The 25009-nt window shown below is 43.1% G+C and overlaps 1 protein-coding gene across 1 annotated transcript in view; it reads right to left on the bottom strand.

Annotated features, from left to right (window-relative positions):
- Nucleotides 1–22895, bottom strand: part of MTMR9 (myotubularin related protein 9) — a 92253-nt gene extending 69358 nt beyond the window's left edge. The window contains exon 1 of the mRNA XM_035022670.1: nucleotides 22833–22895. The gene's annotated coding sequence lies outside the window, so the exon portion shown is untranslated. The remainder of the gene's footprint in view (nucleotides 1–22832) is intronic.
- Between the last annotated feature and the right edge of the window lie 2114 nt (nucleotides 22896–25009).

The raw sequence follows: 25009 nt of genomic DNA, 5'->3' as shown, positions 1-25009 counted from the left end.
GAAGACAGCCTACAGAATGGGAGAAGATATTTGCAAATAACTTATCTGATAAAAGGTTAGTATCCAAAAATCTATAAAGAACTTACCAAATTCAACACATAAAAAACAAGTCATTCAGTTAAGAAATGGGCAGAAGACACAAATAGACACTTTTCCAAAGAAGACAATCAGATGGCTAACAGACACATGAAAAGATGCTCAGCATCACTCATCACCAGGGAAATACAAAACATCAGTCATTAAGTGGCTGCCTTCGGCTCAGGTCATGATCCCAGAGTCCAGGGATTGAGTCCCACATCGGGCTCCCTGCTCAGCGGGAAGCCTGCTTCTCCCTCACCCACTCCCCCTGCTTGTGTTCCTGCTCTTGCTGTCTCTGTCTCTGTCAAATAAATAAATAAAATCTTTAAAAAAAAAAAAAGAAGGGAAATACAAATCAAAACCACGATGAGATATCACCTCACACCTGTCAGAACAGCTAAAATTAACAACACAAGAAACAACAGGTTGGTGAGGATGTGGAGAAAGCGGAACTTTCTTGCATTGTTGGTGGGAATGCAAACTGGTGCAGCCACTCCAGAAAACAGTACGGAGGTTCCTCAAAAAGTTAAAAATAGAACTACCCTATGATCCAGCAATTGCACTACTAGGTATTGACCCAAAGGATACAAAAATACAGGTTTGAAGGGGTACATGCACCCCGATGTTTATAGTAGCATTATCAACAGTAACCAAACTGTGGAGAGAGCCAAATGTCCATCGATTGATGAATGGATGAAGAAGATGTGATATATATATATACACAATGTACTATTACTCAGCCATCAAAAAAAACACCAAAAAAATCTTGCCATTTTCAACAACATGGATGGAGCTGGAGTGTGTTATGCTAAGTGAAATAAGTCAGTCAGAGAAAGACAAACACCATATGATCTCACTCATATGTGGAATTTAAGAAAGAAAACAGATGAACACATGGGAAGGGGGAAAAGAAAAAAAGGAGAGAGGAAACAAGCCATAAGTGACTCTGAATGATAGAAAAAAACTGAAGGTGGTTGGAGGGAGAGGGGTAGGGGATGTGCCAGATGGGTGATGGGTATTGAAGAGGGCACTTATTGTGATGAAAAAAAAAAACACTCAACAAACTATACGAAGGGACTTACTCAACCTGATAAAAGACATCTATGAGAAACCCACAATTAACATTATACTTAACAGTTCCCTAAGATCAGGAATGAGACAAAGTTGTCTTGCCACTTCTATTCAATATTGTATTGAAGGTTCTAGTAAAGCAATTGGGCAATAAAATGAAATAAAAGGCATCCACATTAGAAAGGAAGAAATAAAATTATCTCTACTCACTGTCAACATAATCTTGTATGTAGGAAATCCTAGGGAATTCACTTAAAAATAAATTATTAGAACTAATAAACAAGTTCAGCAGGGTGGCAGAATGCAAGATCAACACAAAAATCAATTGTATTTCTATATGCTTGCAATAACCAATCTGGTAAGGCAAACAATTCCATTTACAATAACATCAAAAAGAATAAAATACTTAGGAATAAATTTAACAAAAGAAGTACAAAATCTATATTCAGAAAGCTACATAATACTGCTTAGTGAAATTTTGGAGAGGTATCCCATGTTCATGGATTGAGAACCTTAACATTGTTAAAAAGGTGATACTCCCCCAAAGTGATCTACAGATTCAACAAAATCTTTATTAGAATGCCAGCTACCTTCTTTTTAGAAATTGATAAATTGCTTATAAAATTCATATGGAAATGCAAGAGACCCCAAATAACAAAAACAATCTTGAAAAAGAAAAAGTGAGAAGACTCATACTTCCTGAATTCAAGTTAATGCAGTGGTAATCAAGATAGTGTGATGTTGGCATAAGAATAGACACATAGATCAATGGAGTAGAGTTGAGTGTCCTGAAATAGACCCATGTGTCTACAGTGAGTTGATTTTCAACAAGGGTGCCAAGACCATTCAATGGGGAAGAATATTTTTTTAAGCAAATGGTGTCAGAACAATTGTATAGCCAAATGCTAAAGAATGAAGTTGGACACATACCTCACACCATATACAAAAAGTTAACTCAAAATGAATTAGACCTGAATGTAAGAATTAAAACTCTAACATTCTTAGAAGAAAATATTGGGGCAAATCCTCATGATGCTGGATTTGCAAAGAGATTCTTAGATATTTCACAAAAACATGAGCAAAAAAGAAAAAATGGATAAATTGGACCGCCTCAAAATTAAAAACTTTGTGGTTCAGGGGGACACTATCAAGAAATTGAAAAAACAACCTGCAGAATGGATGAAAATATTTGCAAAATATATATTTGATAAGGGACTTGTATATAGAATATATTTTTTAAAAACTCTTATGACTAAGAATAAAAAGACAAATAATCCAATTTAAAAATGAGCAAGGTCTGAATAGACACATCTCCAGAGAAGATAAAGAAATGGCCAATAAGCACATGAAAGATGCCTGAAATCAGAAAAATGTAAATCAAAACCACAAGGAGATACCCCTTAAGATGAGTAAAATCAAAAAGTCAGGTAAGGGCATGTGGATGGCTCAGTCAGTTGTGTCCAATTCTTGATTTTGGCTCAGGTCATGATATCAGGGTTGTGAGATTGAGTCCTGAGACAGACTCCATGCTGGATGTGGAGCCTGCTTAAGACTCTCTCTCTCTCCCCCTCTCTTTCTGCCCCTCCCTGCCTGCTTGTGCTCATGCTCTCTCTTTTTCTCCCTCTCTGAAAAAAAAGTCAGGTAATAAATGTGAAGATGTAGAAAAATTAGAATCTTTATAAATTTCTGGTTAGGATGTAAAATGGTGCGCCACCTTGGAAAACATTCTGGCAGTTCCTCAAAAGGCTAAACATAGTTTTACCATTTGACCCAACAATCCACTCCTAAAGAAATGAAAATATTTCTACATAAAAACTTACACAAGAATGTTTATAGCAGCATTATTCATAATAACCAAAAGGTGGAAACCCAAATGTCCATCAAGTGATTAATGGATAAACAAAATGTGGTATATCCATACAATAGGATATTATTCAGCCATAAAAAGAGTGAACTCCTGATACATGCTACAGCATGGATGGACCTTGAACACATTATGCTAAATGAGAGAAGCCAATCACAAAAACCACATACATGATTCCATTTACATGAAATGTCTAGAATAGGCAAATCTACATATAGAGACAGGAAATAAGTTGGTGTTTGCTCAGAGCTGGAGGGTATGGGGGGTGGATAAAGGAATGATAGCTAAAGGATATGGAATTTCTTTTTGAGCTGATAAAAATGTTCTAAAATTTACTGTGGTGATGGTTGCATAGCTCTGTAAGTATACTAAAAATCATTGAATTGTACAGTTTAAATAGGCCAAGTATATGGTATGTGAATTGTATCTCAACAAAAGTGTTATAAGGAGAGGGGAGGGGTGCCTGGGTGGCTCAGTCGGTTAAGCGTCCGACTCTTGATTTCGGTTCAGGTCATGATCTCAGGGTCCTGGGATTGAGTCCTGTATTAGGTTCCGTGCTCTGTGGGGTGTCAGCTTGAAGATTCTCTCCCTCTACCCCCCCCAACTCTTTCTCTCAAATAAATAAATAAATCTTTAAAAAAAAAGGAGAGGGGAGGGGAAACTATAAGAACAGACATACAAATTAATGTAGGGTTAACGCTTACCCTGTATTAAGCCATGTTTCAGAGAACATGCTCTAAATCAGCACTGTAGAGTAGAAATTTCAGTGAGGATGGCAATATTCTATGCTGCCCAATAGGGTAACCACTAGCCACATGTGGCTACTGAGCAATTAAAGTGTGCCTAGAGAGACCACGGAACCGAATTATTAAATGTTTGCGTGTGTTTGAATTACAGGGTGTTCTGTTCTAACGATACACATCTCTCACCAAAGAAACTCCTGATTTCATACGTTCATGCCTTAGGGGAAAGATTCTTACAACTAACTAGAAAAATGAAACTAGTATACTAGTTAACCCACATTTGCTATGGCTTTCATAGGAATCATTTGATTAAAACCAAACTAATTCATTTTCAAGGGGCTTTCAAATCTAAATGCTCAAAAGTCTGGTGGTTATCTTAAGTCACATTAGGAATTTCTCCTACTCCCCTTCTCCCTTTTCATGTCACCTGCGATGGTCTGAATGTGCTCCCCAAAATTCAAGTGTTGCATCCTAAAGCCCAATGGTGTTTGAAGGTGGGGCCTTTTGGAAGGTGATTAGGTCATGAGGGTGGAGCCATTAAGAATGAGACTAGTGCTCTTATAAAAGAGACCCCAGGGGCGCCTGGGTGGCTCAGTCCATTACGCATCTACCTTTAGCTCAGGTTGTGATCCCGGGGTCCTGGGATTGAGTCCTGCATCAGGCTCCCTGGTCTGCAGGGAGCCTGCCTCTGCCTCTCTCTGTCTGTCTCTGTCTCTCATGAATAAATAAAATCTTAAAAAAAAAGAGAGAGACCCCAGAGAGCTCCCAAGTTCCTTCTACCATGCGAGGACACAGTGAAAAGGCACCAGCTGTGAACTAGAAAGAGGGCTTTCACCCAACCAAGCTGGCGCCCTAATCTTGGACTTCCAGCTTCCAAAACTGTGAACCGTAAACGTCTATTGTTTATAAGACACCCCATGGTGCTATTTTGTTATAGCAGCCCAAAAGGACTAAGGCACCACCCGAAGGAAATTCTCCCCACCCAATCTGCACTTCCCCATCTGAAGCCCACCTTTAGTGAAAGAACAAGTTATAATATATAAGCCCTGGTCATGAGCAAAGTTGGGAGATATTTTTAAACCTAATTAAGAGTCCTTTAAAAAAAAGTTTCTATTAATTTGTAAGACCTACAATACTAGCCAACCCATGTTGTACCAGATGTATGGAATAATTACATCTTTAATACAGCTCCCGGAATGGACAGAAATGCACACAGAATCACCAGGATAGCCTGTCTCTGCAGAGAGTCAGCAAATGCAGTTGGAAAATCTTTCAAATTCAATACAGTTCTGATTTTGATGGTTTCTAGTAGTTACAAAGATAAAGAATCTCAAAGATGCCCCAGAGTGCAAAGCAGTTTAAGAAATAATGCCAAGGACCTGATGCTTTAAATGTGTTGGCCCTTTAGGAAAAACTCTCCAGCTGAAAGAAATAAAATGTACAATTTGCCTGAGAGAGTCAAGCTGTAAATTATATACTGTAACCATCTGTACTTGTATTTTAAATACTTTAAAGAAATCATTCTTCTAGAAGCATCCAGTAATTTCCTTGCTGGGAAAGATTCCCCCACCCAAAAAAGACTTTTAAAAAGTAAATTTGGTTATTAAAACATCGATTGAAAGTATATATTTTCAAAACAATTTGAATACATTTAATATCTCTAACTGTACACTTAAAGCGATGAAGATAGCTTCCAAATGGTACATATTACCCTAATTAGTATAAAATTTTAAAAATTAAAACAATGTATAAATAAGTCATTAATAGAAATGTAAAAAGTATATCTGCTTTCTAATATTAAACCATTTCTTTCTTTAAAAAGTTCTGGATCAGAAAAAGGAAAAATGCAGCTTTAGTTTAATAACAAAGAGGTTTCTGTCGATAAATTACAAGGAATAAAGAAATGGCAGTCAGTATTATGTCAACAATTGAAAGTCAAATAATGAATCTACAAAAACCATTCTGTGTTAAAATTTTAAGTACAATTTTAAGAGTTTTAATATTAGTAAAAATAAATACATGAGAGTAATATAAAGATCCATGTTTCAAGTTTGCTTAATACCCTTAATTATGAATTTTGGTTTAAAAGATAGTTATGTATCTTCTCTCTGATTTAATGACAGTGTGCAATATAATTTAAATACAACGTTTTAGTTTATGCAAGACTTTGGGTATCTTACCACAAGCTTAACTGAATAGAATATTCTAAACTCCTTATACTTGTCAGACAGGTTATTATTACTTACATGAAATATTTTAGACTGTAAATGTAAGGGAGGGTGCCTGGGTGGCTCAGTCTGTTGAGCGTCCGACTCTTGATTTCAGCTCAGGTCAGGATCTCAGGGTTGTGAGATCGAGCCCCGACTCGGGCTCCAAGCTGGGCATGGAGCCTGCTTGAGGTTCTCTCTCTCCCTCTCCCTCTGCCATTCTACTCCCCACTTGTGTGTGCACATATGCTCTCTTTATCTAAAATAAAAACAATAATAAATAAAAAATAAATAAATGAAAAGGACTATAAATGTAAGCTTGTGTATTTAACAAGAGTTACAACAGTTAATGGCGGCATGAACGACACTGCCAATTACGTGAGCCTATGGAGTCACTCCATCTTTACTGCCTGGGTAAGGTTTTAAGTGTTGTATTCCTCTTACGATTTTTTTTTTTCGAGAGGAATGTTGAAAAAGAAAAGCAAAGCTGGCGGTATCACAATTCCGGACTTCCAGCTCTATTACAAAGCTGTCATCATCAAGACAGTATGGTACTGGCACAAAAACAGACACATAGATCAATGGAACAGAATAGAGAGCCCAGAAATGGACCCTCAACTCTATGGTCAACTCATCTTTGACAAAGCAGGAAAGAATGTCCAATGGAAAAAAGACAGTCTCTCTTACAAATTTTTAATAAAAACAGTGATTATATTTTCTTTAAATCTAACCCTAAGATTCTTAATTAGCCTCAGACCTTTAAATTACTACCTGAGGTAATTAGGGAGTAATCTTTATGCATCTGGAAATTTTTCGAAGACAGAATTTCAACTTTATAAAGAGAAAATAAGGTACACGCTCATGTAGTTTTGGCCTATGTATTCTTGTCCATGTAAACACATGTATCTTTATGACACTCAATGAAGATAGTAAAAACTGATCTATTATAAACATTGCTTAATAACATGCTTGATAAGATGAATTATGTTTATAAAATTAGAGTTTCAAAGGGTTAAATAGCATTGGCATTTAAACATTATTTGTGCACAAAGCCATTCCAGGCAAGGCAAGGAGAAGCTCTGGGAAGTAAGAGGTGATGGGCCATCAGGTCTACACTTGTACTGGATTAGCCATGGGGCCTTGCAGGATCGGGCGGGGCCCATGACAAGGCTGGTACATCCTTGGGAACTTCATCACAATGAAGGAATGATAGGCGTCCGGGTGATGCTCCAGAGGGCTGGGAGCTCCCAGCTGCGGGTTTGCACTTTGGTCTCCCAGGTGACAAGTGACTTGCCTTCTGTGCTGGCCACAGAGCCCCTAGAGGTGGCCTAACTCTGGGGTGTGCTCTGGCTTCTGGAAAAGTCTGCTCACGTTTGTACACACTTGGGTTCAGCTTTTGGATACTTCCCGACTTTACACAAATTCCTAATGTTTGTAATAGCACCTTCTGTTGTAGTGATTATGAAATATATTAAGCTAGTTAATAACACAGCCACGACAATGGATATTTCAAATGATACTTGCTTTTCTCTTAATAAATTGACTATTCTCTTCTGTTTGCCTTTTGAATGAAAAGACTATTTTTTTTACAGCAGTTTTAGGTTTACAGAGTTCCCACCTACTCCTTCTACCCCGCCCCCACCAACTTGACACAGTTTTTCATAACCAGAGACGGGGTGACACCAAAGAAAAACAGTATTCAGATCCCAGTGGAAGGACTCTTGTTGAGTCTACTCCCAGATACTGCAGTAACTCCACGGGGAGTAGACTTTTGAGTCCTCAACAGAGAGCGAATGAATTCTGTGTCCCAAATACAAGACTTTTTTTTTTTTTTTAAGATTTTAATATATTTATTTGTCAGAGAGAGAGAGAGAGCACAAGCAGGGGGAATGGCAGGCAGGGGAGACGCAGGCTCTCCGCTGAGCAGGGAGACTGATGCGGGGCTCAATCCCAGGACCCTGGGATCATGACCTGAGTCAAAGGCAGACGCTTAACCAACTGAGCCACCCAGGTGTCCCCCAAATATAAGACTTTTGAATGGCACAACTGACAGGTTATTTAAAACTGAAGCTCTTCAAGATGAATCCTATCAAGATACATGCATAGGATCTACCACAATCGATGGGCCAAGACTGTCCAGAACAGAACTGTTTATGAATAACCTAACAGAAAAGACACACAACCCAACAGAACAACCTAAAAGAAAAGCACTCTCCCAGCTCTACGTCATCCACTGGTTTCACCAACATGTCTGTTATGTGTTGTTCCTCCTTCATTAATTCATTCAGCTCATATTTACTGAGCATCTATTGTAGGTCAGCAATACCCTAGGAAGTGGGGACACAGAAATGAGCCAGGCAAAGACCCTGGCCTTGTAGAGTTCACATCCTAGTGATGGAGACAAACAATAAAGAGATTAATAAATGGCTAAGACAGGGGCGCTTGGGTGGCTCAGTCCGTTAAGCATCCAACTCTTGATTTTGGCTCAGGTTATGATCTCAGGGTCCTAGGATCCAGCCCTGCATCGGGTTCTGTCCTCAGCAGGGAGTCTGCTTGAGGATTCTCTCTCCCTTTCTTTCCCTGCCCCTCCCCGCTCACGTATGCGTGTGTGCTGTCTCTCTAAATAAATAAACATTTTTTTTAAAAAAATGGCTGAGATAATGCCAGGTACTGATGTAAGATACGAAGGAAAAAAAGTATTTTTAAGACATGGAGCTTGAGGGATGTGCTATTTTAAATATGGTGGCGAGAGGAAGTGATGTTTGTGTAGAGTCCTGAATGAAGTAAAGGAATGAGCCATGCAGTTATCTGAGAGAAGAACCTTCTATGCAGATGGAACAAAGAGCAAGTGCAAGGGCCCTGAGACAGAATGTGCTGGTCATGTGCAGGGAAGGCAGGGGTCCGTATGGAGCCTGCAGGCTGGAGCGTGGGGCACTTAGACTTGGATTTTATTCTGAGTGAGGTGGAAAACCAAGGGGGCTCAGAGAAGACATGCAGCATTGTCTGATCAATGTGTGCGTGTGTGTGTGTGTAAAATACATATAAAACTTAGCATCTTAGCCTATTTAAAAATATACAGTTCAGTACATTCACATTGTTGTCTACCATCAGCACCATCCATCTTCAGAACTTTTTCATCTTCCCAAACTGAAACTCCAACCCCATTAAACAATAATCCCCCTTTCTTTCCTCTCCAGGTCCCTGGCAGTCACCATTCTACTTTCCAACTCTATGAATTTGACTACCCTAGGTACCCCATATAAATGCAATCTATGGTATATTTCCTTTTGTGACTTGCTTATTTCACTTATCATAATGTCCTCAAGGTTCACCCATATTGTAGCCTGTGTCAGAATTTCCTACCTTTTTAAAGCTATGTAATGTTCGATTATATGGCTAGAACACATTTGTTTATCCATTCATCCCTGATGGACATTTCGGTTGCTTTCATTTTTTGGCTACTGTAAATAACACCACTATGAACAGAGGAATACAAATATCTTTTGAGTCCTCCTTTCAATTCTTTTGAATATATACCCAGAAGTGGGAACGTGGGATCATGTGGTAATTCCATGTTTAATTATTTGAGGAACTTCCCTATTGCATCATTTTACATTCCCAACAGTACTACACAAGGATTCTAATTTCTTCACATCCTCATCGACATCTGTTATTTTCTGTGTTTTTTAATAGTAGCATCCTAATGGGTGTGAGGTGATATCTCATTATGGTTTCGATTTGCATTTCCCTAATGATTAGTGATGTTGAGTATCCTTTCACGCGCTTATTGGTCATGTGTATGTCTTCTTTGGAGAAATGTCTGTTCAAGTCCTCTGCTCATTTTTAATTGGGTTGTTTGTTTTGTTGTTATTGAGTGGTAGGAGTTTTTTATATATTCTGGATATTAACCCCTTATGTATATATCTATATGATTTGCACATATTTTCTCCCATTTCATGGTTGTCTATTTTGTTGATTGTACACTTCAACGCATGGAAGGTCTAAATTTTGACACAACCCAATTTATCTACTTTTTCTTTTTTTGCCTATGCTTTTGGTATGATATCCAAGAAACCAGTGCCAAATCTAATGTCATGAAGTTTTCACCCTGTTTTCTTCTAAGAGTTGTATAGTTTTAGTTCTTGTGTTTAGGTCTTTGATTCATTTTAAATTGTTTTTTGATTTTATATGTGGTGTAAGGGCTCACCTTTAGGCTTTGCATGTCAATATCCAGTTTTCCCTTCATCATTTGTCGAAAAGACTGTCCTTTCCACATTGAGGGGTCTTGGCCCTTTGTCAAAAATCATTTGGCATTTCTGGGCTCTCTATTCCATTCCTTCAGTCTATATGCCAGGACCACCCTATTTTGATTACTGTGGCTTTGTAGTAAGTTTTGAAATCAGGAAGTAAAAGTCCTCCAGCTTTGTTCTTCTTTCTCAAAATTCTCTTCTGGCTATTCAGAGCCCCTTGAGATTCCACATGAGTTTTAGGATGGATTTTTCTATTTCTGCAAAAGTCATTGTTGGGATTTTGATAAAGGTTGCATAATGTCTGCAGATGGCTTTGGGTAGTATGGACATTTTAATAATATTTAGCCTTCCAGTCCATGAATGCATGCATTTATTTGTGTCTTAAGTTCCTTCAGCAATGTTTTAGTTTTCAGTGTGCAAGTCTTTCACCTCCTTGGCTAAGTTTATTCCTAAGTAACTTATTCTTTTTATGCTACTATAAATGGGATTCTTTTATTAATTTCTTTTTCAGACTGTTCATTGTTAGTATACAGAAATCCAACTGATTTTTGCATGTTGATTCTGTATACTGCAATTTTACTCAATTAGTTGATTAGTTCTAAAAGATTTTTGTGGAATCTTTAAAATTTTCTGCATATAAGATCATGTCATCGGTAAACAGTTTTCTTTTTCCTTTCTGATTTGGATGCCATTTATTTATTTGTTTGATTTTGCTTAATTGCTCTGGCTAGGACTCCAGTACTATTTTGAATGGAAGTGGTGAAAGCAGGCATCCTGGTTTTATTCCTGATCTTAGGGGATCTAATTGACTTTTAGAAGGTTGACTCTGGTGGCTTGTGTCTGGGAGGTGGCAGGTCTCAGTGCTCACCCAGGCAAGGGCCATGAGGCTTTCATTAGGGTGGTGTTGATAGAGGAGTAAGCAGAGGTCAGCAGTGGGATTTATTCTAGGTAAAGCTCAGGGTGTGCTGATGAATTAGGTGCAGAGTTTTAAAGTTCTACCTCTCTAAGGGAGAATATAAAACTTACATTGACCAACTGGAGAAATCTCCTATCAACTTGTCTTGTATAAAAGCTGCTCTTCCTCAAGGCTGGTCTTTTTAAGGGCTGGAAATAGGAAGAAAAAGCTAATAAAAATAAATAGGGATGAAGACTTGAAGTGTGTGTGCAGGATTATGCCCCCTCTGTCATGCCAGCCTCTCGAATGCAGATGCTAGGTAAGGGTCCAGTGCGTCTTCCATTCAGCATTAAACAGGTGCCAGAGCGGGGAGGGAGGTCAGTTTCCTTCCTTAGCAGTGCTGGCCTGGACAGGTGAAGAGGGGCTTCCTTGGCAGTGATGGGGAGCATAGGTTATTCCAGCATAGACAGCATCCCCCTGAGCTACAGAAGGTGTCAAGACAGGACATCCCATCTGGGGCCCAGCTTGCCACTTGTCCAAAGCCCAGCGTCCACTTCTCTCATCACAGGCAAACTGGAGCCTATGACTGCACACAGGATGGAGGGGAGACAACCCTCAGAGCTCCCTTGGGATATGGATGGAAGCAGAGTGTGGGACTCAAAGGCAATAGGCTCACTACTCTCATGAGTGGCTGTGCAGGAAGCCAGCAGAAACAAGCAGAAACTTGTTCCAACTTTCTAGGCTCCGTTTCTTAGTCTTCTGGATTGCGTCAATATCAGAAAGAAAGAAAAGTGTAGTCCTGGTTAGATGTCTCTGAAGCCAGAGTTGTTAAGCTCTTGCCTCTGGAGCCAGATTGTCTGGCTTTGAATCACAGCTCTGCTGTCTACTAGTTGTGATCTGGGAAAGTTACAGAATCTCTCCGGGCTTCAGTTTCCTCATCTGTAAAACGGGGATGGTGATAATAATTGTATCTGCCTTTCAAGATTTGATGGAGGAGGGGAGGCGAGAATGGGGAGTTAGTGTTTAATGGGGACAGAGTTCCAGTTTGGCAAGATGAAAATGTTCTGGATACGGATGGTGCTGCTGGTTGCACAACAATGGGGATGAGGATTTTATGTTACGTGTATTTTACCACAATTAAAAATAATTTATAAAAACTTAGATAGAGCTAGAGAATAAAATGCTAAGCAAAAGCAGTTAGAGAAAGACAAATACCATATGATTTCACTTATATTGCAATTTAAGAAACAAAACAAATGAGCAAAGGGGAAAAAAGAGAAAGAGGGAGACAAACCAAGAAACAGACTCTTAACTACAGAGAACAAACTGAGGGTTGCCAGAGGGGTGGTGGGGGGGGGGGGGGGGGAAATGGGGGAAGGGGATTAAAGAGTACACTTATCATGATGAAAAATAAAATGAAAAAAGTTATAAAAAATTTTTTTAAAAAGATTTGGGAAAGGAATACTGAGCTCATTTCTCCCCCCCCCCTTTTTTTTTTTAAAGATTTATTTATTTATTTGAGAGAGAGAGCATGAGTGGGAGGGAGGGGCAGAGGAAGAGGGAGAAGCAGACTCCCTGCCGAGCAGAGAGCCCTACCTGGGGCTCGATTCCAGGAACCCAAGATCACGAACTGAGGCTCCATTCCAAGACCCCGAGATCATGACCTGAGGCTCGATCCCCAGGTCCCTGAGATCATGACATGAGCCAAAGGCAGACGTTTAACAGACTGAGCCACCCCAGCGCCCCTACTGAGCTCATTTCTATACTGTGCCTGGAAGAGTGCCTGGCACTCCATGAACCTTCCATGAGCGCTTGCTCTTCTTGTCATTAACTGGGTGACATTGATACACTTTGCTTGACTCCTCTGGGCTTCACTCCCCTTACCCATAAACTGAAGTTATGGCAAGAATTAGAAAGAAAGCAGATTCAATTGTTGGACATATAGTCCTATCCTTAATGAACAGTCATAGCTGGTATTAGCTCGGAAACCACTGGGGAATGAAGCTGACTAGTCTGTTAGTAACCTGCCTTGCAGACCTGAAGGAGGGTCCTTTTCCCAGACACCCTCTAACTGGTAGGGGAACTTTGTTACAGAGCAAACCTGGGGGGCAGACACACTGCAACAATGCAAAAGAGAAGGGACAGGAAACTTGTTAGTTTCTCTCTGCAGCTGAAAATTCACCAAATTCCATGCAGCGGTTTGGGTGATGAGGGGGTGCATTCTTGTAGCAGGCGTCTAGATATTTTTTAATTTAATTTACTTTATTTATATTTTAAAGATTTTATTTATTTATTTGACAGAGAGAGACACAGCGAGAGAGGGACCACAAGCAGGGCGAGTGGGAGAGGGAGAAGCAGGCCTCCCGCAGAGCAGGGAGCCCAATGCAGGGCTTGATCCCAGGACCCCGGATCATGACCTGAGCCACCCAGGTGCCCCAACAGGCGTCTAGATTTAACAGTGTTCTTATGTCACCGAGCAGTGATAGCCAGAACACACTCACTGCCCATCTTTCAATGAATGGTCCCCTCCCTGAGCTTGTCCCTCCATCTGAGATACACACATGGGACTTCCTCTATCCCACAGCCCAATGTTGCTGGTATTTGTCAGGTGCTCTGAGATCTTTCTCATTTCTTTGTGAAGGGCAGGGCACCCTGATATAGGTTCACCTCAAGAGAGATGCCTGTACCTTGGGGAAAAAAAAGAAAATGTGCCAAATTGAACCTATGTATATATTACTAAAATGCAGTCATATCTGTAGAAATTGTTTAGAACTTTGAAAATAAAATCTTAAAGAAAGGCGGGGGGCGCCTGGGTGGCTCAGTTGGTTAAGCAACTGCCTTCGGCTCAGGTCATGATCCTGGAGTCCCTGGATCGAGTCCCGCATCGGGCTCCCTGCTCAGTGAGGAGCCTGCTTCTCCCTCTGACCCTCCCCCGTCTCATGTACTCTCTCTCAAATAAATAAATAAATCTTTAAAAAAAAAAAAGAAAGGCGGGGCTGAGTGGCTCAGTCGGTTGAGCATCTGACTCTTGGTTTTGGCTGGGGTCACGATCTCAGGGTGCTGAGATTGAGCCCCACGGTGGGCTCTGCGCTCAGTGGAGAATCTGCTTGGGATTCTTTCCCCCTCCCGCTCCCTTCCCTCTGCTCCTCCCATCCCCCTTTGTGCTCGAGTTCTCTCTCTCTCAAATAAATAAATAAAATCTGAAAGAAAGAAAGAAAGAAAGAAAGAAAGAAAGAAAGAAAGAAAGAAAGAAAGAAAGAAAGAAAGAAAAAAAGGAAGGAAGGAAGGAAGGAAGGAAGGAAGGAAGAAAGAAAGAAAGAAAGAAAGAAAGAAAGAAAGAAAGAAAGAAAGAAAGAAAGAAAGAAAGAAAGAAAGAAAGAAAGAAAGAAATTGTTTAGAACTTCCAGTAACAAAAGATATTTTTGTGGAGGAGAATTTTATCAGTGACATTATTCAGAATTTCTGGTACATAGTGATCTAAAACACTACCTGACTTTTAGTCAGTTGTATTTTTGTGTTTAAATTTTCTACAAAAGCTGTCTTCCTTACTCCTGCCCAAGAGGCACACTTCTCGCACAGCTCTGTCCTTGGTTTGCCACTAGTTTAAGAAGTGGCCTCAAAGCCACGAGGTTATGCATCAGTCTTCGTCTAAACCAAGTCTTGAAGTTGAGCGTTTTATTTTAGGTATAGGATCTCTCAAGGGTGAAGGGGCAAGCAAATGGAAAGTTGCTAAATTCTTTTTGTCATACATGAATGCTTAGGTTTTTTAGAGCATGTTTCCCAATACAGAATTTGGGGGGATTTGGGCCACAGCTTTTCCAAATTCCAGAACGGTGTTTGACGCCCTCTGGTGGGCAGACAGTTTGAAATAGAAATACAGACACATTCACAGTAAATTCATGATAGCTTAGGTTGTTCATTAAGTGCCATGCTCTGAGCTAAGCCCTTTGTGTGCATTATCCCATCCTTACAACTGTCTGTAAATTAGGCATCTGATTCCAATTTTTCTGATTATGGAACTAACTCAAAGACATCCAGTAAATTGACTACAGCCACACAACTAGCAAGTGGTAAAGCTCAGATTCGAACCTAGTTTTGTCTCACTCTGGAGTCAAGCTCTTAAGCACTATGGACACAATACAGCTCTGCATCCTAGAGCCTGGGGGCTGGAGGAGTGCCCACCCAAACTGTGCTTCCAGAACTCTAGTTACTCGCACAACTGTGGTGGTAAGATTTTTTTTTTTTTTAAAGATTTTATTTATTTATTTGAGAGAGAGAGTGAGAGAGAGAAAGAGCACAAGAGGGGGGAGCGGGAGAGGGAGAAGCAGACTCCCTGCTGAGCAGGGAGCCCGATGCGGGACTCGATCCGGGGACTCCAGGATCATGACCTGAGCCGAAGGCAGTCGCTTAACCAACTGAGCCACCCAGGTGCCCTGTGGTGGTAAGATTTAAAAGTAGTTTTTTGATGTTCCTTTAAAGGTCTGGACTTTGCTCTCAAAAGTAATCCACTGTGGCTTTTTTTGTTATTTTCTCCTTATGTTTTTGTTCCTTTTGTGTCTTAACATGTCCTGGCCAGTTCATGGCGATGGCTTATGGTGTCTAGCAATAGTAACTCTCAAACTTTAAAGGACATTAGCAACGTACTTCATCCGTGAAGCCCCAGCAACCTTAGGACCATGGAATTGAAGTGAGTTAGTTCTGGAAGGAACTTGGGGGTTATCCAAGTTAGCAGTTTCACAATACGTGTGAAAATTTCCATGGAAGAACTTTTGGTTGTCACAACGATTGGGTGGTGTTACTAGTATACAGTGGCAGGGACTCTGGATGTCCTGTGATGTCAGGACAGATGATGCAAAGAAGAATTTATCCGGGTCCCATAAGACTTCCCAATATCCTGCCAGATAGACTGTCTGCTCCAATCTGTGATGAGATTTCAAGCTCTGGGAGGTTTTTTCTGTGAGAGTTCGTCACTCCCAGATCCTGTGTCATCACAAGGAATTGTTTTGACACGGCACTTATGAATAAGGCCTGGATGATTTGCAAAAATATGCTACTTCCTTATTTGCCTTTATAGTCTATAACTTCTCTTGGCATCTTATCCCTACTTAAGGTTTTTCTTTTTTCTCCTATCATATCCAAATCACTCAGCTCTGTTAATACTTAACATGAAATTTTCTCTCTCTGTCTAGCCATTCTGCTGCTTTCTTTTTCTCTGTCTTTATAGGAAATGGCTCCTGATCTTCAGACTTTTGTTAAACCTAAGGTTAGTCATTGTGAGTAGGAGCAATAAACCATTTTCAAATGTCTCACAGTATAGTTCTTTTTTCCACGTATTTGTATTCATAGAAAATTCAAGGTATAGGAAGCGGACAGACCAGGAGATGACTACTGTTGAAAACGATCGTTTGTTACTCACAGATCCCAAGAGGAGGGGGCACATTGTGCTATGGGGGCCCACTCAGGGAAGCACCCTGGGTGGGTCAGGAGGCAGAGGGAGCAAGGGGAAAATATGCATAAGGGTCTTTATTGTGGTTTGCATGGGAAGGAACAGGTGAGGAAGGGGAAGCAGGCTTTGGATTGGCTAGTCTGAAAAATTTCAGTAGGCCCTGGGGCATAGGGGCTGTTCCTAGTTGTTGGTACCTGGCCCTGCGGTAATGAGGGTGAGTGGATAGTGGCCCAGAGTGTGCGAGCTGCATAAAGGAGGTGATCGGGTTAGAAGCTCTGGACTGGTTGGTTTGCGTTTTGGAAGCTTGCTCTTGGGCAGGTTGTTTACAAGCTCTAGAAATTCACTAGCCCTGAGAGAGGCAGTCCCTCCAGGGTCAGCAAGGCCCTAGGTGTCAAAGAATCAGAATACAGACCATAAAAGACATGGTTAATATACTGCCCAAGCCTTTGTGTACTAAATTATGTATTATTTTGTTATAACCTGGTCACTTGAATTTCCCATTTGAATTACTTTCAGAGCAACAAAGTATTTTTTTAAATTATGTCTGTAACTATTATCTATATATCTATATATCTATGATTTTCATTTTAGAATTGCAAAGAGGATGTTACAAAAGTTTATTTCAAAATGGAGCAAATAGGTTCAGATGAGATTGGGAGTTATAGATGTTTTACAGATGAGGAACCCAGGACCTGGGGAAACCATGTGACTCTCCTAGGATGCACAGTGGGTTAGCGAAAGGGTTGGACCCTGTGCTCATTCCAGTCCAATCTTTGCAAGGCTTTCTTAGGCACCAAGCAGCCTCAGCTGAGTAAGAACTCCAAAAAAAAAAAAAAAAAAGAAAGTATTATTGTACTCCACAAATATCCTCAAAGAGTACCTATGATAGCACTCCACGTAAATAATAGGATGTATTATCGACAATATATCACAGCAAAAATTTGCTGTATTTCATTTTTGGGTAAGACTGGGGACAGAACTCAGGTCGCCCATCCCTGTCTCCTTTCTGCCTTTCTGCTACTTCCTCCGCTTCTGTGTTGGTCAAATAGAAGCAAGTTTGCCCTGCTTTTTTTATGCTCTTATCAGCCCAACTTCCCCATAAGGTCTTTCCTGACTTGCTAACAGTGAGATCATCCCGTATCCCAAAGACTTCACCGCCTGGGGATCCCCTCCACCATTGCTTCTTTAGTTTCATGTAAATTGCCGATCCTGTGAAAATGCAGTGGGTGTTTCTAACAAGCCCCTAGGGGATGCTGCAGCTGCCAGTCAGGGAGCATACTTAGGATGGCAAGACTCTCAGAATAAAGCTGTGGGTCTCAAGTCAGCTTATCATCACAGATATCTATCTGAGCAATTTCTGAAAAATACAGCTTCCCGGCCCCCACCACACACCGATACCATCATAATCTCTAAAAGCAGAGCCCAGGATGTGAATTTTTAGAAGCTCTCCAGAAAGCTCTAAGAATTCACCAGGTTTGGAAACCCTTCACCCCAGCAACAGTGCAATGTTGACCTAATGTTTATGACTACTACAGGGATGTTATAACTGAATTTGCAATTGGCTTTCAGAGGTAAGCATCTTGCAGGCTGCTGCAAACCTTAAGTGATCGTTTTGTTCTGTATTTTCATGCTCAGGCCAGATTCCAAGAACTGTTCCTTCCCACACAACTACAGGACCAAACCAGATGGGGAAATGGTCTAAAACAATCTTGTGGTGTTAATATCTTATTTACATGTATTTATACATCTCTTAAGATGATGATAGTAGTTGCCAGAAATCCAAATTGAAACATTTCACTGCATCAGAAAGTTTAAAACTAGAGTACTGGTGTATATTTTACCAGAAGTTTATATTTGCATGATGATGAGTGGCCTGCTTTAAACAGTCTATTCTTCCCACCAGAGAAGGGGGAAGAGGGTCGGAGGGAGATGAACAGCAGAGGGGAGAACCCCAAATTAGGATGCTGCTATCTACGCTGAACGTTTGTGTCCCCTCAACATTCATATGTTGAAATCCTAACCCCCAATGTGATGGTGTCTGGAGGTAGGGCGTCTAGGAGGTGATTAGGTCATGAACGGGATTAGTGCCCTTCTAGAAGAGACCCCAAGAGCTTTCTCTCCCCTCCCACCATGTGAGGAAACAGTGAGAAGACAGCTGTCTATAAACCACAGAGCAGGCTCTCACCAGACACTGAATCTGCCGGCACCCTGAGCTTGGACTTCCAGCCTCCAGAATGGCGAGAAATAAATTTCTGTTGTTTATAAACCACCCAGTCTGTGGTATTTTGTTATAGCAGCCCAAACAGATTTAAGACAAATGAACTTCTGAGCTACAGAAACACTTAAAAAAAAAATTTTTTTTTCCCCAAAAGAGCACACCAGAGAACCACAGTGATGGACTGTGCCATCTGCAGACATAGTTCATCAACTTTGACAAAGAAATAACACAGAGGCCCAGATGGGAGGATTCAGACGGGTCATCTGGGGTGCCGAGGAAATTCCGGAAATGCCTCTGGCGGGACAAAGAGTTCCAAAAGGCAGGGTCATTTTTCCTGCCTGGCGTACCACTGTGGTTAGGGGTATACTATGCCTTCAGGCTCAAATGTGTCCTGGAGAAAATGCACCTTCAATTTTCAGATGACAAGTGAGTGTTCTCAGGGGGCTGTAGACCTCACCTAGTGGTCCCTGTGTGGGTTCGGCAGCTCCACCCCGGGCTCCACGAGGCAAGGCGGGGGCTTCTGGGTCCATCCCTGTCTCCCCAGCATCCAGCACAGTGCCTCATGGCAGCTACTCAACGAACAAGTGTTGACTCATGGCACTGACTAGATAGATAATGACAGGCTTGTTAATTCCAGAGGTGCCTTTCGCTGATATACCTCCTAGTTTCCACGTTCTTCAGGAGTTAGGCTTTCACAAGGAGTTATTGCTTTTATTTGACTCTGTATTAAGTGTGTCTTTTAATTCTGCGGCCTTGACCTCTAGGCCTTGCTGACCTTGGAGCAGCTGCCCCGCGCACGGCTAGCCAGCTCTTAGACGTGGTATAGGAGTCCGCTCGGCTACAGTCATGCCTTCCATATGTAAACCAGCCAATCTAGAGCCCACACCCGCAACCACCTTCTTTATGAGGCTCTCACTCTCTAGACCACTACCCACCCGCCCTGATCATCGCAGGGACAAGTACCAGACAACTAGGGACAGCCCCTCTGCCCCAGAGCCCACTGAAATTATTCAGACGAGCCAATCCTATGCCTGCTTCCCCTGCTTTACCCACTCCTTCCCGTGGAAACCACAATAAAGACTTTTGACCATGCTTTCCTCCATTCCTTCTGCCTCCTGACTGACCCTGGTGCTTCCCCAGAGCTCAGTGGGTCCCCCCTGCCTCTTAGGATCTGTGAGTAACAAAAGATCCTTCAGGGGCACCTGGGTGGCTCAGTTGGTTAAGCGACTGCCTTCGGCTCGGGTCATGATCCTGGAGTCCTGGGATCGAGTCCCGCATCGGGCTCCCTGCTCCGCGGGGAGTCTGCTTCTCCCTCTGACCCTCCCCCCTCTCATGCTCTCTCTATCTCATTCTCTCTCTCAAATAAATAAATAAAATCTTTTTAAAAAAAAAAAAAAAGATCCTTCAGGGGCGCCTGCCCGGCTCAGTCAGAAGAGCAGGCGACTCTTGACCTCGGGCGGTGAGTTCGAACCCTGTGTTGGGTGTAGAGATTACTAAAAATAAACAAACAAACTTTTTAGAAATGTGAATCGTTAAAAAAAAAAAGATCATTTCAATGGCAATCTCCTCTGATCTGTTAGCTTTACCATACCTGAACAATAATAAAACCTACATTTTTAAAACAGACATATGGTAAACCACAAGATATCAGACCTATTTATAGTCACGTGTAGATTTCAAGACAATCTCGGTTACCCCGGAGGAGCATCTACAGTGGGGAATAAGTGGTGCAACTTATTAAAACGGTTTGGGGTTCGTCCCTGTCAGGGGTCAATCAGAGCAACAAAGCTGCTAGAATCCGTACCTCACTATGTATGCCACCGGGCTGCTGGCATGGCAAACAGCCTTGGCAGAGAGCAGGGTATAGTCCTCTGCAGGGAAGGGCAGGTCTGCTTACTGTCTAATGTGAGACAGACAGCGCTACCCCTAGAGCGATGTTCAGACAAGCTTACTGGCCATTGTAGACGACAGGCTCACGAAGCCTGGGTTCCTCCCAGGAAAGCCACCCTCTGCCCGGGCAGGCAGCACCTGACCCTCCTCACGTGGCCCTGTGGGAACTGGGCCTGGGGAGCCGAGCACAGACGCTTATACCCTGGTACTGCTGTGGCTGTGAGTAACAAGATCCTTTGTCTCTGACCCCAAAGTCTTGTATCCTTTGCCCGCAAACGTGAAACTGTGCTGGCTAACTTGTTAGCCTCGTGAGTTGGGCGCAGTCTCACACCCTTCACAGTTGTTGGCACTCCTTAACCAACACCAGCCTCCTGGGTCGGGGGGCAAGGGTTCTGCTCCTCCCTCTGTCACTGGCCAGTGAGGATGGTCTCCTTAGGAACTGCTCTATGTCTGCCTCTGGAGGGACAGCTATCAGGGGGAGTCACAGCCAGTCTGCTAGTGCTGACCCAAAGAAGAGTCACTGATGACTGGGCCACGGAGGCCACACCACCACAAAGCCAGGTGTCGAAGGAGCTCTTTTTAGGAAAGCCCCTATATTGGTCGGCTTAGGCTGCCGTAGCAAAGTACCACAGACGAGGTGGCTTCCACAGCAGACATTCATGTCCTCAATTCTGGAGACTGGAAGTCCCGGATCAAAATGCTGGATGATTCCGTTCCTGATGAGGGAGCTCTTCCTGGCTTATAGATATGGCCTCCTTCTGGCTCTGTCCTCATATGGCCTTTCCTCTGTGTCTGCCTGAAGAGAGCGAGTTTAACCTCTATTACCTCCCTAATGGTCCTATCTCCAAATACAGTTACATTGTGGGTGAAGGCTTTGACCTATGAATTTGGTGGGGGTGGGTGGGGGAGGACACAATTCAGTCCATAACAGCCCCCGAATACTTGTGAGGTAGTTCAGCCACATTCACCATCAGCTTAAAAACATGATAAAACATCCTAAACCATCTACCTGGGGGAGGAGGAACAAAAGATAACTCCTCAGGAAGACAAATGGAGAGAAGGACTTAAAAAGTGCCAGTAGCCCTCTGGCTTCCAGCTTGGGTCTCCTGCAATTTTCTCCACATTTTTTGTCTGGTCAAGTCACCATCTCCTGCTGTGGTGTCTCCTTGTAGAAAGCCACTGCCCACTTTACACCTTGGAGGAAGTGTGGGGCAGAGCAGGCTGTCGGAATTCAACTACATCATAGTGTGGAGGAGGCACACAGAGGAGCTGACCCATGTACAGGAAGCTCTCAGAGCCCCCGGGAGCTCTGGCCCTGCCAAGATGTGGGAGGCCAACACAGCAGTCGTCACACTTGCTCCAAGCACACCCACTCTCCTCTCCGATCTGCTCAGGTGAGGCCTCAACCACCCAGACTTCGGCAGTCCCCCCCTTACTGGGCTCTCTCCTTTGCTCAGCCTCTTCCCTCTGCCTGCTCACCCTGGCCCCCTTCTTCACTTGGCTAATTCCACCAAGATTTACCTTGAGCTGCAGCTTTATTCATAATTGCCAAAACTTAGAAGCAACCAAGTTGTCCTTCAGTAGGTTAATGGATAAACTGTGGTTTGTCTGTATGATGGAATATTATTCAGTGCTAAAAAGAAATGAGCTGTCAAGCCATGAGAAGACATGGAGGAACTTAAATGCATATTACTGAGCGGGAGAAGCCAATCTGAAAAGGCTACATACTGGATGATTCCAACTGTATGACATTCTGGAAAAGGCAAAACTAAAGAGATAGTAAGATCAGTGATTGCCAGGGCTTAGAGGGAAAGGAAGGATGAATAGGTGGAGCACAGAGGATTTCTAGGGCAGTGAAAGTATTCTGTATGACACTCTCAGGATAGATACGTGTCATTACAAATCCGTCTAAACCCATAGACCAAAAGTGAACCCTGATGTAAACTATGGACCTTGGGTGATAATGGCATGTCAATGCAGGTTCATCAACTATAGCAAATGTACCACTCTGGTGGGGATGTTGATAACGAGGGAAATTATGTATGTGTAAGGACAGGGGGTATATGGGAAATCTCTGTACCTTTTAACTAATTTTGCTGTGAACCTAAAACTGCTCTAAAAAAATACAACCCATTAATAAAATGGAGTAAATAATTTTTAAAAGACTCACCTATATAAAAGACACCATCCTTTCTAGACTTGGAGAAGTCTAGCTCTGGAAAAGTGCAAGGGAAGCATCTGTCCTGGCATGCTCAGTGAAGTCCTTCTCTTCAGTGGGGTTCCTCTTCTGGAGAAGCCAGAGCTGACGGTTTCAAGGTATCTAGTCCTGCAGATAAGGCCAAAAGGACAGGTAAGAAATGAAGCTCAGGATCCTAACCTCATCTGCGGGAATAGCTCATCTTCCTCGTTGGTTCCATAGCACCTGTGTTTACCTAACGGTTAGTAGTTATGTAGTGTTAGCTATGTGCCAAGATGTGCTGAGAAATTAAGGCATAATTCTCATTATATCCCGTGAAGTAACTACTATTATTACCTCCGCTTTGCAGACGAGGAAACTGAGGCTTAAAAAACTTGCCAAAGGCCCATCCATGGGTGAGTGGCAGTGGCAGGGGTCAAATTTGGTCACTCTCATCCAGCACCTGGTCCTTCACCACTGCGCCCTATAATTCTCATCCCACACAGACCTTATTGCCCCGGGGACGTGACCGCCAGCCTCCCCTACCAGCCTGTGGCCCTCGTGGAGGCCACGCTGTGTTTTCCTGGTATTCTCAGCCCCTTAAGAACAGCACACGTCAGTATTTCAATGTGGATTTTTGAAAAGAAGCAGGTGGATTTGCAATCGTTAAGCCTGGGTGAAAATGGCATATCAGTCCACATCCCAGGGGGAAACAGATGGCACAGTCAGGTTCAACTAATTGAGGAGGGGTTAAAGGAGGGACTATTTGCCAAGATATGGCCCCGGGAGGGACCCAGGGTCTGGTACCAGCTGGCCTGCTTGCCCTCTGTTGAGCTGAAAGGGGCCAGGGCAGGAAATGGTTCCCAGAACCTGGAGGTGGACAGGAGTGGGTGGAGAGGGCTGCCTGACAAGAGCTGGGGGCTTCTGGTTGAAGGACTCAGCCGGCCTGCAGTGACCCTGCAAGGGGGAAGTGAGGAAAGAATACCGTGACCTTTCCCACCTGGCTCGGGGCCCCCAGGAGACCCCTGGGACAAAATGTGTCCCCGGCGAAAAGTTAGAAGAGGAGAAGGGCTGTTCGTAGCACAGATAAAGGATCATGGAGTTTCGGGGAAGGCAGCGGCATTTGTGCCAGGCCCAGAACACTGGGTAGGTTTTGAGAAGGCAGAGAAGGGGGGAGAGCATTCCCGACTGAGAGCACAGCTGGGGGACGGCGAGTGGCCGGGAAGCACGAGCGTGCCCGCGCCGGGACGGCCGCCTGGCTTGGCCGGAGAGCAGAGCCGGCGGTGGTGGAGCTGCAGAGACAGGCTGTTTGCAGCCACAGTGAGGAGGGCCTCGAGTGCCAAGCCACGGGGTCAGAAATATTTCTGTGAGGTGCTGAGTGGCCGGGCAGTGGGCTCCCCACGGCGCTTGAGGAAGACTGCAGCAGAGGCAGCATGACGACGGCCGGCGGCTTTGAGGAAGGTGGTGGGGAAAGAAGGCAGGAGGCCAGCCCAGGAGCGTGTGTTAGGGCCTGAGTTGTGACTCCAATTCCTATGTTGAAGTCCTAACCCCCATACCTCAGAGGGTGACTGTATTTGGAGATAGGGTCTTTGTGGGGTCATTAAGTTAAAATGAGGTCATGTGGGTGGACTCCGTCCAATCTGACTGGTGTCTGGTAAGGAGAGGACATTAGGACACAGGCACATACAGACGGAAGGTCGTGTGAGGACACAGGGAGAAGGTGGTCATCCACACGCCAAGGAGATTGGCCTCAAAAGGAACCAGCTCCATGGACACCTTGATCTCAGACTTCCAGCCTCCAGAACTCTCAGGGAAAAGATTTCTGTTGTTTAAGCCACCCAGTCTGTGGGACTTCATTGCAGCAGCCTTAGAAAGTCGACCCTGGGTGGCTCAGGGGTTGAGCGACTGCCTTTGGCTCGGGTCATGATCCCAGGGTCCTGGGATCGAGGCCCGCATCGGGCTCCCTGCTCCGCGGGAGGCCTGCTTCTCCCTCTCCCACTCCCCCTGCTTGTGTTCCCTCTCTTGCTGTGTGTCTCTCTGCCAAATAAATAAATACAATCTTAAAAAAAGAAAGAAAGAAAAAAAAAAAGAAAGAAAGAAAAAGAAAAGAAAGCCAACACAGTCCAGGAAAGAAAATGAGAAGGAGACACCCTCCGGGAAGGCTGGCCAAG

Source organism: Mirounga leonina, unplaced genomic scaffold, assembly GCF_011800145.1.
Source record: "Mirounga leonina isolate KUSES-001 unplaced genomic scaffold, KU_Mleo_1.0 Mir_176, whole genome shotgun sequence".
Taxonomy (NCBI): domain Eukaryota; kingdom Metazoa; phylum Chordata; class Mammalia; order Carnivora; family Phocidae; genus Mirounga; species Mirounga leonina.
The sequence above is the reverse complement of the archived record's forward strand: the minus strand, read 5'-3'. Positions and strand labels throughout refer to the sequence as shown.